This window comes from Sorex araneus, chromosome 2, assembly GCF_027595985.1.
Source record: "Sorex araneus isolate mSorAra2 chromosome 2, mSorAra2.pri, whole genome shotgun sequence".
NCBI lineage: Eukaryota > Metazoa > Chordata > Mammalia > Eulipotyphla > Soricidae > Sorex > Sorex araneus.
The window spans coordinates 230,834,723-230,849,976 of record NC_073303.1 but is presented as its reverse complement, the minus strand read 5'-3'; the positions used below and the strand labels follow the sequence as shown (position 1 = coordinate 230,849,976).

At 49.8% G+C, this 15,254-nt stretch overlaps 1 protein-coding gene across 3 annotated transcripts in view; it reads left to right on the top strand.

Annotated features, from left to right (window-relative positions):
• Positions 1-15,254, top strand: part of TLN2 (talin 2) — a 412,543-nt gene that overhangs the window by 67,278 nt on the left and 330,011 nt on the right. Inside the window, exon 2 of one of the 3 annotated variants that reach the window (XM_055129221.1) lies at positions 7,266-7,345. The exons of the other annotated variants lie outside the window; for them this stretch is intronic. The gene's annotated coding sequence lies outside the window, so the exon portion shown is untranslated. The remainder of the gene's footprint in view (positions 1-7,265; positions 7,346-15,254) is intronic. 3 annotated transcript variants of the gene reach the window in all.

Sequence of the window (15,254 nt, the reverse complement as noted above, 5' to 3'; positions counted from 1 at the left end):
AAGCAAACTGATACCTGAAAGCCATGTCTGCCTACATTTCTGCTGATGGACATGGAGCTACCTCTCTGCAAACAGTTGAAGCATCTTCTCAAGTCTTTCCTGATTTTTCATTTATTTTATTTTGGGTTTTGAGCTCAGGGCTTACTCCTGACTCTGAGCTCTGGGATCATGGGGGACCATATGGGACGCCAGATATTGAACCCTAGGTGGCTGCTTGGAAGGCAAGTTGCCCTACCTACGGTACTTTCATTTTTTTTTTTTTTTGGTTTTTGGGACACACCTGGCGATGCACAGGGGTTACTCCTGGCTCTGCACTCAGGAATTACTCCTGGCGGTGCTCAGGGGACCATATGGGATGCTGGGATTAGAACCCGGGTCAGCCGCGTGCAAGGCAAACGCCCTACCCGCTGTGCTATTGCTCCAGCCCCAGTACTTTCATTCTTGTCTCAATCTTCCTGACTTTCCAAAGCTGTAGTGGAATGCCTGAGTTCTGCTGGAAGGACCAATTACAAGCTTCCGCGAACTCCACTCACCACAGTTGCTCTTCTCCCTGCCAGTTCCTCCATCAGGGACCCACATTCTCCCTCATCACCTTTTCTCTTATCAGAGACATACTACAAATGCTGGGCTGCCAGCAGTAAGATTTCTAGCCCCAAGGAGCTCCAGGCAGTGATGGGCCTGGAACAGAGCCTCATGACAGATGGAAGAAGGTCTGTTTTCCCAGCGCAGAAAATTTCAGGAAAGCTGTCTGGGGTGCAAGCAGGGCAGACCCTCCAGCTATGGGAGCCAGAAGGCTGTAGCTTAAGAGTATGACTGTGGGCCTGGCACCAGTAATGGGAATGGGGATAGGGCACTTGCTTTGCACATGTCCGGCCTGGGTTCAATCCCCAGCTCCCCATATGGTCCCTTGAGCCCTGCCAGGAATGATCCCTAAGCACAAAGCCAGGAGCACAGTTAGGTATGACCCCCAAACCAAACTAAAGTAAAACAAATGGAAGTATGTCCTATTGAGTGCCAGAGAGATGGCATGGGGTATATTCAGGTGTTTGTATGTGTTCATGTGTGTGTTTGTGGGTCTGCAAACCTGACTGTAGAGAGCCACCTTCTCTGCTACTATGCTCAGCAGAGCCTGTGTTTGTACCACCCACTGCTGCAGGCCAGCCTGCCTTCCCCAGGGCCAGAGTTGCTCTGTGAGATTGGTGAACAGGGCCTGGGGAGGCTGGGGGGTGGGGTTACTGTTTCTTGGGGTGCTCTCCCCATTGGGTGGAGGGGTGCAGTTTTGTAGCTCCCTCTCACTCCTGCTCATCCAGGGGCCTCTGGATTCCTGACTGGCTGGCCTTGAGTCACAGGAACACACCATGGGGTGAGCTGACTAAGGCCCTGGGGAGGCCAGGTTCCCACTCCTTGTGCAGATTTTCAATCCCCTCCTTGGCTCCAGAGCTCTGTCTGTGGATTGTCTGGGTCAAACCTGACAAAGCTCCATCTGGCGTCAGTTCCCGGCCTTGGCCATGCTGCCCCTGGGTGGAGATTATACCAGTGCCTGTCAGAGAGCCCTGTGAATTGGAGAAGGACGCACTTGAGCTCAGCCTTGTGGGAAGAGGCATGACATCATTCTGTTCCCATGTTAGCTGCTGAAACACTTTGTCGTGGAATTGGCAGGACTTTACTTTGCCTGAGTCTTTAGCTGTGGCTCCCCAGGAAGTCATTGTTTGTGGAATCCATCATGAAGAGTGTAGAGCTTGCACTGCAGACATAAGCTCTTGTGTGTGCACCCTCATGCATTTGCACACACTTGCATTAGGGCAACACACCACACTCATATTGAGTTCAGAAACAGCACTTGGATGGTAATGTCAGAGAGCAGGGTCTGTGACTACTGGGCATTTGCTCTTCTGTTTCATTATTAACAATAATGCTATAATTTTGGTGTTCAGGCCCTGTTTAGTGGTGCTCAGGGCTTACTCCTGACTCTATATTCAGGGATTATTCTTGGGGAATTTTATGTTGTGCTGGGGATTGAACTGAGGTTGACCATATGCAAGGCAAGCACCTTACCCACTGTATTTTTGTTACAGCACCATTTTTATTATTATGATTAGTATTTTGTTTGTTTTTGTTTGGGAGCCACAACCAGCAGTGCTCAAGGATTATTCCTGGTTCTGCGCTCAGGGATCACTCCTGGTGGTGCTCAGGGGACTATATGGGGTGCTGATGATAAAACTCAGGTCGTCTGTGTGCAAGCCAAGCGCCTTACCCACTGTACTATTTCTTTAGCCCCTGTATTATTATTTTTAAGTAAGAGTTTCATTTCCTATATTTTGAGTTTGGGGTCATACCTAGTGGGCCCAGTTCTGTGGGTCACTTCCACTGTTGCACAGGGTATCAAACCTGCAAAGCATACCTCCAGCCTGCTGCAATGGTTCCCATATCAGACTTGAGCTACAGAAGAGACTTCACAGACTCAGGGTCTGTGACAGTGCCTTCCTGGAGCACACCCAAGACCTGGCATCTGCCCTGCGAGAGGCTGATAGGTCTCAATGCTGTAATATCACAGTGTCTTCTTATCACATGTTAAGAAAGTGGCAGCTCTGACTTCTGTGGAACCACAGGAGGAAAGCATCCTGGGTGGAAGCTAATTTTTGTGTCTGGCTGTGGCTGTGGCTGTGGCTCAGAGTGGGAAGACTGGGACTTTTGTCCAAGGAGATGATGTGACGAGGCACCCAAAGAAAAAGCTGGGAGGCCTTGCTACCTCCTGCCTGGAGTGTGGAGCTGAACGAGGTGATTGACCAAGATCTCTCTGGCCAGGGTAACTGACCCTGGCTACTTTCTTGGCTGCTCAGATGCCTCAGGACCAGGCAAGAGCCTGCAATCAGAGCCACCCGGCCCTGCTTTACCCAGTGCCTTGGAAAACCAGTGTGGCACTGCCCTGGGTATGGCTTTGCTAAGGGAAATGAAAATGTCTTTACTGTCCGAGTCCCTGAGGCCAGAGCTTGTGTTTCTTGGTGGGCCCCACCCTGAAACCTCAGGGTTTATTCTGTTTCCAGGGTGTGTCTTCACAACAGACTGGATAAGCTTGGCATGTCTCATGACTGGCCTGATGTTCTTTCCATGACAGTTTTCTCTGGAACATCACAAAGAGCCCCAGCAACATGTCGCTGTGGCAGCAAACCTGAGAGCAGGCCATGGGAAGCACGGGGTTCTATCAGGATGGCAGGCGTCTTGCCTCTGTGTTCAAGCCCATCCTGGCTTTCCTCAACCAGCTCCCTCTACATGCGTTCCTAAACAGCTCATTCTTTAGTCTTGGAAGACTGTGTGAGGGCTGTCTTCAGGTAGGGAGATTTCCTTGCATGGGGTGACCTTGGTTTGATCCCTGGCCTCACATATGGTCTCCCAAGCTTCTCCAGAAGTAATTCCTGAGTGCAGAGCCAGAAATAAGTTCTGGGCATCATTGGATGTGACCCCAGACCCAAGAAGGAATGAAGGGCAAGGCAGGGAAGGGAAAGGAAGGGAAGGGAAGGCAAGACCTCAATAGGTCCCACTCTGCCTTGGGAAATTCCCTATAGAGATGCAGATACATGTGGGTCCCTGTGGTTGAACTTCTGTTCTGCAAAGGCCCTTAGCAGCTTTGGTACTCTCCTGTCCCATGTGACATTTGCCTGGGCAGAACAGGCAGGTACAACCCAGGGCACACAGAAGTTTCAGGAAAACACTTTTGTCTTAGCAGGGACCCTAACACTGAGGAAGAAGTAGCTTGCCCAGGGGACTTTGTGGGACTCTCTGCATAAGGCTCAGTGGAAATGATGGTTGGGTTCTTTTGGTGTGTGTGTGTAGCTATACATGTCCTGGGTCTGTGGGAGAGGCAGCAGAACAACTTATTGGCTGTGTATGTGGGTGCGGCACAGTGGCATTTATGTTAGACTGTGCCTGTGCTGAGCAGGGAGATTCACCTTGGGAGTCCAGGACTTCTGAGCCTGCACGAGGCACCTCTCTGCACTGGGCTCTCCCTGGCATCTATGTCTCCCACGCTCAGTGGCTGAGATGGGGCTGTGGAGCGACTGTTTCAGAACAAATATTCTTGCTACCCCAGTTCTAGGAGAAGCCCTAAATTTTCCCGGGTAGATAATAATGGCCCTTCTGGGGGAATGGATCCAGATACCCAGTTAGTGAGTGAGCAGGGCACGTTTACTTGACTGAATGGAACTCCCTGAAAACACTAGACTGTTGTTCCACCTTCTCGGTTTCCTAAGAGCTGGGACAGTTCAGATCGATGATAGCATTTGCTGCTTCCTCACAGGCTTTGGGACCTTCGTGAACGGGAAGGACTTGGTGCTTTGTTCCCTAGGGCTAGGTGTAGAACAGGTGGGGCTCTTGGGGCTGAGGGCTCCTGACACTCACCTGCTTGCATGCCCCTTCCACTGAGGAGTGGATTGCAGGCTCTCAAGGCTTGAACGTGTCACTGGATTCCTTCTAAATTGCATCATTTGTTAGGATCCACTGGAACTGGGCCCTAAAGCATCAGACAATTTGATGAGAATTCACCAAAGCAATCATGGTCAGAAGATTCATTTCCTGGAGATTCAGTAATTGGCTATTCCTTAAACTGAAGAGAGCCACCAACAAGGACGGTCTCTGTTCATTTCTCTAGGGGGATTCTTGCCTCATGGGTCTGAAAACTCACTGTATGAACAGGAGCCTTCCTTTCCCCTGACTACATCTGGAATTCAGATTTTTTTTTTCCTTTGGACCATACCGGCAATCTATATCTGACTGTATGTTCAGGAGTGGCCCCTGGTGGATTTGGGGTGGAGGCGGGGCCTGTGCAGTGTTGGGAATCATACCAGTTTAGCTGTGTGCAAGGCAAGTGCCTTAATCGCTGTACTATCTCTCTGGCTCCAAGTTTATATTGTTTTTCTGTCTTTATGTTTCTCTTCAAAATTTTTCTCTCCAAGATCATCCATCTTCTGCTCAACTGTGAACATTTTTCCCCCTCTTAATTTTGTTTTCTGAAGAACATCCCTTTGACTGTTGAGAGTCTTTGAGGATTAAGGAGAGAGAATTAGAGGAGCATCTAAGATTGGGAACTGCAGCCTGCTTTGGCAGGATACAAATAACATTGGTTTAGAACAGTTTTATTTGGAAAGCAATTTCCAGGTAAATCTAAGTCTTACTACTTAGAGTTCTTCACCCCTTGCCTTGTTGACATGGGGCCGGTCATGCCCCCTTTAGGAGCCTGGGGATGTCTCACTTGCAAAGACAAGCAGCCTCACTGCAGGGCCCTGTGCACCAGCATCCGCTCCACCTTGGGGTCTGTCTGAAGCTAAGTGGCTGTGATGGTGCCCAGGTGGAAGTGGGCTGGGACAGGTGGTTGTTGCTGGTCACTGCACAGCATAGCACCATTAGCCCACAAGGCAATTACCTGTTCCACCCTCTTGCAATGCAGATCGCAGGGCGGGGAGATCTTTGCTAGCTGACAAAGACCTAGGTGCTGCTACTATGCTCTCTCCTACCTGTCCTCACCTGTGCCCTCTCCTGCCCTGACCTATGCCTTCTCCTTCCTGCCCTGACCCTGCCCTCTCCTGCCCTGACCTGTACCACCTCCTGCCCTGACCCTGCCCTCTCCTGCCCTGACCTGTACCACCTCCTGCCCTGACCCTGCCCTCTCCTGCCTGACCTGTACCACCTCCTGCCCTGACCCTGCCCTCTCCTGCCCTGACCTGTACCACCTCCTACCCTGACTGTGCATCTCCTGCCCTGACCTGTACCAGCTCCTGCCCTGACCGTGCATCTCCTGCCCTGATCTGTACCATCTCCTGCCCTGACCTGTGCATCTCCTGCCTTGATCTGTACCATTTCCTGCCCTGACCTGTACCATCTCCTGTCCTGACCCTGCCATCTTCTGCCCTGACCTGTACCATCTCCTGCCCTGACCTGTACCACCTCCTGCCCTGACCCTGCCCTCTCCTGCCCTGACCTATATCACCTCCTGCCCTGACCCTGCCCTCTCCTGCCCTGCCCTGTACCACCTCCTACCCTGACTGTGCATCTCCTGCCCTGACCTATACCATCTCCTGCCCTGACCTGTGCATCTCCTGCCTTGATCTGTACCATCTCCTGCCCTGACTGTGCATCTCCTGCCTTGATCTGTACCATCTCCTGCCCTGCCCCGTACCATCTCCTGCCCTGACCCTGCCTTCTCTTGCCCTGACCCTGCATCTCCTGCCCTGACCCTGCCGTCTTCTGCCCTGACCTGTACCATCTCCTGCCCTGACCCTGCCCTCTCCTGACCTGACCTGTACCACCTCCTGCCCTGACCCTGCCCTCTCCTGCCCTGACCTGTACCACCTCCTGCCCTGACCGTGCATCTCCTGCCCTGATCTGTACCATTTCCTGCCCTGACCTGTGCATCTCCTGCCTTGATCTGTACCATCTCCTGCCCTGACCTGTACCACCTCCTGTCCTGACCCTGCCATCTCCTGCCCTGACCTGTACCACCTCCTGCCCTGACCTGTACCATCTCCTGCCCTGACCCTGCCATCTCTTGCCCTGACCCTGCATCTCCTGCCCTGACCCTGCCCTCTCCTGCCCTGCCCTGTACCACCTCCTGCCCTGACCCTGCCCTCTCCTGCCCTGACCTGTACCACCTCCTGCCCTGACCGTGCATCTCCTGCCCTGACCTGTACCATCTCCTGCCCTGACCGTGCATCTCCTGCCTTGATCTGTACCATCTCCTGCCCTGACCTGTACCACCTCCTGTCCTGACCCTGCCATCTCCTGCCCTGACCTGTACCATCTCCTGCCCTGACCTGTGCATCTCCTGCCCTGATCTGTACCACCTCCTGTCCTGACCCTGCCATCTCCTGCCCTGACCTGTACCACCTCCTGCCCTGACCTGTACCATCTCCTGCCCTGACCCTGCCATCTCTTGCCCTGACCCTGCATCTCCTGCCCTTACCCTGCCCTCTCCTGCCCTGACCTGTACCATCTCTTGCCCTGACCCTGCCCTCTCCTGCCCTGCCCTGTACTATCTCTTGCCCTGACCCTGCCCTCTCCTGCCCTGATCTATGCCCTCTCCTGCCCTGACCCTGCCATCTCTTGCCCTGACCCTGCCCTCTACTGCCCTGACCCGTGCTCTCTCCTGCCTTGACCCTGACATCTCCTTCTTGCCCTGACCTGTGCCATTTCTCCTCTGCTGACTTGTGCCATCTCTCTCCTGCCCTGATTGTGTCATGTCTCCAGTGCTGACCTGTGCCCTCTCTCTCCACCAGTGCTACCACAGGTGACATCTGAGGCTTCTTGGCTCTTGATGCCCAGCTGCCCAGCCTCTTAGACCAGCCTCTCGGAAACTGTGAGTTCCTCTCCACATTCCCACCTTAGGCTAATTTAAACCCATGAAACCCAAGGTGGGCAGATGACAGCCTGCAGAGGTCCAGCTGGGTCTGGTCAGAACTGCCTCCTACAGCCAGACTTTCTCACAGGGCTGCTGAGCCCCACACATGACCTCAGCCCTCAACCCCAACACTCAGGTGGCCGTGGGACCCTCCTCCACCTCCTGTGTGACATCCAGAGCCTCTCACACATGTTGCTCGTCTGCTTTGTCACAATGTCCCACCTCCTTTTGCTCACAGGGCCTAAGACCTCTGGCCTCTTCACTGACTTGCAGGAAAGGGGCCCTTACGGTGGCAGAGAGGACTTTCCTTTGCTCTTCCCAACACCTTCCTGCATCCTCATTCCTGTGCCTTGCCCTTGTGCAGTAGACAATAGACTGTTCTGTGTTCTTTCTTTTAAAGTTTAATAGATTTGAGACACTTACCTTATGCTTATATGCATCTTGAGTGACTTAGCATAAATTTGCCTGTCACATTTTACTTCTTTACGTGTGAGGGGAGAGAAAGAGAGAAAATGCATGGAGGGGCTCCTCTCAATAGAGAAAGCAGAGACACAGAGACAAGTAGCTAGATGCTGTGTTGAAGGAAAACTGTTACATTGTTCTTTCCATGAAATGATAGATGATCTTTTATTTTCCCCCTGATAACTAGGCTTCTCCTTTCCCCTCCCACTCAGTTAGGGACCAGCATTAAAATTCCAGCAAACTGCGGGGCTGGAGCAATAGCACAGCGGGTAGGGCGTTTGCCTTGCATGCGGCTGACCCGGGTTCGATTCCCAGTATCCCATATGGTCCCCCGAGCACCGCCAGGAATAATTCCTGAGTGCAGAGCCAGGAGTAACCTCTGAGCATTGTTGGGTGTGACCCAAAAAGGAAAAAAAAATTAGAAAAATTCCAGCAAACTGGGACTTTAGCGGGTAGGGTGTTAGCGTTGCATGCAGCTGACCTGGGTTTGATCCCTGGCATCTCATATGGTTTCCTGAACATTGCCAGGAGTAATTCCTGGATGTAGAGCCAGGAGTAACCCCTGAGCATCACTGGGTGTGACCCAAAAAGAAAAAAATAAACAAAAAGAAAAAAAATTTCAACAGACCTTTATATTAGGTTTTTGTGGATGCTTGTATGGCAAGGTTGAAGGACACTTCCCTTTAAATTTCTGCCTTTTAAAATGGGTACAATTTATTTTGAGCACAAACTGTTATGAATCTTGGACATTTCTGTCACTTTGAAAGTGAACTTCATAAAAGTTTTCCTCAAAAATGGGCCAATTCTAGGCCTAGGGACCCACAGGGCTTGGAATCAAGTCCCCACCACAGGGGTGCCCAGAAGCCCCTTCTGATTCTTGGGTTCAGTCTCCAAGGACTGGTCTGAGAGCTTCTGACAGGGCCTGCAGCCCCTAGGGGCTCCTTTGTCCTTCCTGACCCTGGTGCTCAGGCCACAGGAGATGGGCCCTGCTGCTCTCACTGACAGAAGGAAGTGCTCGGCTCGGCTCGAGGCTGCTTCCTGCTGCTCACAGTGGCCTCTGCCCGTCCTGGGGCATCTGAGCCCCCAGCACATGGCTCAGTCTGCACTCGCACCCCAGACCTGTTTCTCCTGCACATTTCTCCAAGTCAGAACCAGGATCCCTGCTGCTCATTGGTCTGGTTTGTGTGAGGGATCCCACAGCGACAGGCATGGGTAATGACAACGTGGTGAAAGGTGGATGAAACTTCTTGTGAATGTGCCTCGCTGATGCTCCCTGGATGGGTCTCCTTCCACACCACCCCCCACCCCTGGTCTTGTCATCTGGCCCTGACTTGGCCTAGAAAGGCCAGAACTAATCATGCACTTGGCCTAGAAGGGCCAGAACTAATCAGGGCAAGGGATCAATCTTCACTTGCTCTTTATATCTAGAGCTATGCACTGCCTGCAGAGATCTCCCTGATAGTGGAGGGTGGGTGGAGGAGAATGACATGCAGTTAATGTCAGTCTTCCAGGGTGTCCACTTACCTCCATTGTTATCTCAAGGTCCTGATTTCTGCCCTGCCTTGGTAAGCTCAGTTCTGTAGACTATTTCATGTGGTCTACAGAACCATACAGAATCATGGGAGACTACACCAGAGAGGGAATTTTTTCTTTTGGTGGGGTTGAGGTGTGGGGGTCACACATCCAGCCAAGGGGTCACTACTGGCGGGACTTGGGAAACTCTGTGTATACCAGAGATCGACCCTGGATTGGCCTTGTGCAAGGCAAGCACCTTCTCAGCTGTGCTGTGTCTCCCACCCTGAGAGAGGTCATTCTGCGTCTGTCTCTCTCCTCCTGGCTGCCATCACTCAGCATGCTGCCCTCCAGATGCATCCACCTACCCCAAACTGCCAGGAGCGGAATCGATCTCAGCGCTGATCTGGGTTGGTCTTGGCCCCTCCTGGGGAAGTTCCTTCCCTTGGTGCTGTGCTTGCTCGGGTGAGACCTTCTCTGGTCCTGGTGGGATGAAGGAACCAGAGTTCTAATGCTCTTTCCTCCAAGGCAGCACATACCCAAAACAGTGCTTGCTCAGATCAGTGACATAGAGGTCAGACAGGAGCTGCCTCTGCAGATGCTTGGTTCCATGCAAACAGTTCGAAGATTAAAAGCATCCCCCTCTGAGGCAGAGCAGTCTGTGGAGCTCCCATAGCGTCACTGCTGCACCCAGAGGTGAGGCTCATTGCTGCAGATGGCTGTTGCGTGGAACACTGGAGAAATGTGTGGGGGAGACTGACCAGAGGTGAATCTCCAGGGTCAGATCTGAGCTTGGCTATGTTGCTCAGGGCTGCAACTAACTAGTGAGGGTGACTTAGAAATCTGGAGGGTGGCCTTGGTGACCTCACTGCTGGGCCTGTGGCCGTCACTGTGGGGGTAGTTCCCTAATGACTGGATGTGGTAAATTCTGGGTTCACCCTGTTTCTTAGGAACTTGGGGCAATTTTTATTTCTGTGCGGCTGAAAAAGGACACGTTTTGTGGTATGCTGGCAAAATTCTATAAGGAACAAGGACAGCCCGTGGTATGGCAGCAGCTTCAGGTGTGAGGCTTGTTTTGTAAATGAAACTTTGGGGAACTTTGGGGCAGGACCAGGCTCCCTCCTAGGACTTCAGAAAGGCCCAGGAGAGGAGCCTGTGCATTTCCAGGTGAGAGAACAGGCTGTTTTACTTTTTTCCTGGTGGGGAATTGTCATTTATGGTACTCAGAAGGCCTGAGGGGGACACTATAGTGCTGCTCATTGTGTTAGTCTGTGCCCAGGTTCCACAGTAGGGTGGTGCTTGGGGGCTGTCAGGGCTGCATCTGCTGATGCTTGGAAGGCCACGAGGTGTCAGGGATTGAATCTGAAACCTTGAGACGCCAGCTCTGTGCTCCAGCCCTTCGATATCTCTCCTCAGTCCCTACATTACTTTTCTCTTGCTGCTGACGTGCTTAGCAACTGCAAACTATGCAAGTGTACTAGTCCTCATTGTGTAGATCAGATGTCTGAAAGGAGTTTCTCTGAGTTGAAACAAGGTGTGGGGGACTGGGTTTCTTCTGCAGGTTCCGGAGCGCAATTCATGACTCCCCTCTTCCTAGTTTCCAGAGCCCACCTGTCTGCATTAGGTGGTCACCCAGTTCTGTTCTCTCCAAATGCAGCCACTCTGCCTCTTCTGGTGCCACCCCCAGAAGCAGTCCTTTATGAAGGTCTTTGTGATTCTGCTCGGCCCTCCTGAGCAATTCAGGGAACTAGCCCTCTTTTTCAGATCCATAACTTAATCTTGCCTTTCCAGTCCATGTGAGGCCAGGATATAGCTGCTCAACAAAGGTTTTGGTGCAGGTCCCAGAGACACCCCCACCCCCACCTCATGCCTCTGGATAAACCTCAAGAATTCCAAGCCAGTGATGAGACTTCACATGTTTTTCAGCACCTTCTTGGGTCATCAGTTGCAGGGAAGTTTGCAGCTGAGTTGGTGGTGGTGGCTGGATGTGGGTCTACTTGGGTCCTGGCTGATCTAAGGCCTGGGCTGAATCTTCCCTGTCACACCTGGGTGAGAGAAGGGGTGGGGGGAGCCCTGGGGGCCCCCTTTTGTGGGGAAAGGAGGTTCATGGGGCTGTGTAGTACCCCAGCCTCTCCTGGGATGATCGGTGGTGACTGTTCATTCTGTCTGGTGTCTGATGTGCAGGTGTGTCTGTTGTGTCTTTGCAAAAGGATAGGATGCCTATATCAAGGAACTGGAGGGTCTGGGTGGTTACTGAATACATATGCTCATTGCACCTAATGTTTCCTGAGACTGGGTATGTGAGTGAGCACAATTGGGAGCTCTCTCTGTCTCCTATCCTTCTCCTTCCTCTCCCTTCCTCTCCTCCCTCTCCCTCCTCACTCACCTGCTCCTCCCTCTCCTTCCCTCCTTGCCACTCTCCAAGGGCCTCACTCTGGCACATCTCACAATCTATCACATTCCCTGCCATACCTCCTACCTTGCCCTCATACCTGAAGCCTTTCCTCTGTTCTACTTCTTTCTGCAGAACTTGTCTCTGTGCGTGTGTCTCAATTCCTTATTTCTATAAGATTAATCAGAATGACTGAGTGTGGGCCCATTGTGCCCACCTGACAGTTAATCACCTGAGTCTATGGTTAGAGAAATGGCAGCAGATAAATTTAATATGGTGGGGGGCTTGCTTAATATAATTAATGTTATCATGGAAACACTTTGCAAATCAGACTTGATTTTGTGTTTTTTTTTTAAGAATTTATTTTGAAAACACTTCAGACATGGGCCAAAGTTGCAAGAAGAGTACAAAGAGCTTCAGAGCAATTTAATGGGTGTTTGTCAATTATAAACCATTGTCCATGTTCGCTAATAACTCTCCAAAGGCTGTAATTTTGGAACCATTTTAGTGTCAAGGATTATGCTTAATAATCAATTCCTACATAGGTCAAAGTGTTTTTTCTTTCCTCCGTAGCATGATTCAGCCAGAAGCAATGGAGCCCGTAATGCTGACACATGGTTCCTAGGTAGATATTGCCAGTCATCAGCATGACCCTCTAATAGCAGCTCTCCTCTCGTCTAGGATTTGGTCCTGGCTGGCTCACACTGTGCTCAGTTGTCCTATCCCTCCAGTGTCTCTTTATCAGGATAGTACTGCTGTTTTCATCCTTTATCATTTTGGCTTTGCTTGGATATTTTAGTATTAAGAGAATTGTTGGAGATAGATATGACTTTACAGGGTTCTGTGTTAATCTGACTTTTGGCATGAGATTCTCCAGAGCAAGGCTGGGCAACAGAGTCCTGGGCAACAGAGTCCTTTGGGGAGGTCAGGCACCCCTGGGCTGTGACAGGGAGGGATCAAGGAGGGATAGGCATTGTTTGTGAAGAATTGGAGTTAGTTATCTTGTAGCAGTTTACAGATAATGCCTCCCTCCCTAATGCTTCCTGATCAGATGCATTTTTATTAAGAATGCAAGAGAAATACTTTCTCCCTTTTTCCCAGTGCACCCTACCAGTAGGCTGGCAGGTTAACTTCCATCCCTAATTGCTCTGGTATTGAATTTGCAGTATCTGTTTCAGAGGAGATGAGCTCAGTAATGCCGGGCATTTCAGAAAGGGCTCTTCTGCTTTAAAGTTAGCATATTTCTGGTGCTGGAGCAATAGTATAGAGGGTAAGACATTTGCCTTGCACATGGTCAAGCTGGTTTTAATCCTTGACATAGCATAATGTCCTTTGTGCACTATCAGGAGTAATTCATGAGCACAGAATTAGAATTAATCCCTAAGTATCACTGGGTGCAAACAAAAAAAAAACAGTAAAATAAAATAAAATTAGCACATTTCACTGAATAACTGTCATGTCTTGTTTTGATAGTCCCCAAACTGATTTTTGATCTTCCCTGGTGGCATATTTGTCTCATGGTAGAATTATATTCATCATACCACTCAGTAGGTCACTCTTGACTGCTGTATCATCACCAATGGTATGTAGGTGACATCTGACTTCTCATGCTTGTGAGCCTGCTCCAGTCTATAAGTCTTAGCGCAGGCACCTGGTTTATCTGTGTAAACCCTTCCAAGGCCACTGGTAGAAACTGAATGGAGACCACTGGTTACCGCCTACTGGAAATACTCATCGCCCATCCTTGGGACTGTGAAGCACGAGGATGACCAAGATCTGGGAACATAGGCTCTACAAAGCAATTGGCAAACAGTTAAAAACAAAAGTTCCAGTTGCATTAGATGGGTCTAAAAATGACACACTGTGACAAAAGTAAGTAGACATATTATCTAAGTGGTACTGTGGCAAGGCTTCAGATACCAAGCCCAGGGATGGCACACAGAATCTTCGCACAAAGATTAAGTTTTCTAAGACTGTGCTTTGTAACACTGCAGTAAAACTTCTCCAGTGCAGTATTTGACCTCAAAACAAACTTGCAAAAATTAATGTGTTGGATCTTTTTAATTCAGAACAGAAAAGTGTTTATGAAACATCTTGAAGAAATGATGTGTCAATTAGACTATATTTAACTTATATCCATGAGTATTCTGTGTTTCTTGATCTTGCACCAAAGGCAGTTTACAAATAAATGATTAATAAGTAATATTGACAGTTTTTAAAAACCCTTCACTTATGGTTGCATCTCACTTTTTTTTTACAAAAAATATTTTTGTGCAATGATGCAGTAAAATATGGTATGTCTTTTTTTTCATGTGTCTTGTAGATAGTAAATTTCTCCTGAAGTGAGCACTGTTCTCTTTTCTGTAAGGGATGCTCTTGAATATAGGTGGATGTGCTGATATTTTCTTAGCCCAGAGAGGGCTCATCATTGGTGCTAAAATGTGTGGTTAGAACTGAACATTGTGTTCTGTCATTGGGACTGGAGAAGAAGGCCATCTTGGAGAAAGATGCAGAGTGCCTTATGGACAGTGAGCTTCTTTTGAGCATAGCCAGTTATCCTGAGTCTATGAGTATTCCCTAGGCATGGAAGAAATAGATTAGGTTGTAGACCTAATCTGTGACCTCCCCTCACTGGTCAGTTGCATAAACACTGAAGATAATATCTCAGGTTGTGCCTTTTTTCTTCCCTTTGTGAATCTCTTCTGCCATAGGCTGGTTTGCTTTGGTCAGCTTATGTGAAGTTTGAGACGCAGGCATGTAGGGCCTAAGGCAACCTGCCTCCTGCACAGATGATGGGACACCTGGTATGTGTATCTGCAGTACTGGATGATGCTGGTGGATGGATGGACTGCTTAGAGCACTGGAAATTTTCCATTTGATTATGGTCAGTATTACCCTGGATTAATGTCTGTAAAACTTTTTCTAGCAACTATTTCCTGTTGTATATTGAACCTTGTTAGCCCCTACAGCAGCTGACATATTCTCAAGGGGACCTCCACATTAGTTTAGGAGAGCATTCAGTGTCTGGGACTGATCTTAGGGTCACATGTATGCAAGGCACATGCTCTTTGAGCTATGTCCCTGGTATATTTTTTTTCTTAAATGGAAGCAAATAGAACACAGTTCAAGTTAGGATTAGTAGAGAGATTGTTGCTTTCAAAAAATTATTTATTACTTGGTTTGGGGGCTGAACGCAATGGTGTTCAGGGGCTATTCCTGACTCTGCTCTGGAATGACATCTGGCCATGCTTAGGAGAAACTATGTGGTGTTGGAAATTCTAATCGGGGTTGACCACTTGTAAGCCAAGTGCCTTACCCCTGTACTATCTCTCTGCCCTGAAAATACAACATTTCAAAGTGAAATTTAGGTTGTGGGAATGGCTCAGCAGTAAAACGTCAGCCTTCCAAGTACAGAGCTGCTGGTTCTGTCTGGTACTTTCCGCCTCCCTCTCCAACCCCACACCCTTCCTCCCAGCGAGATCCTGGCACACAATCCAGTGT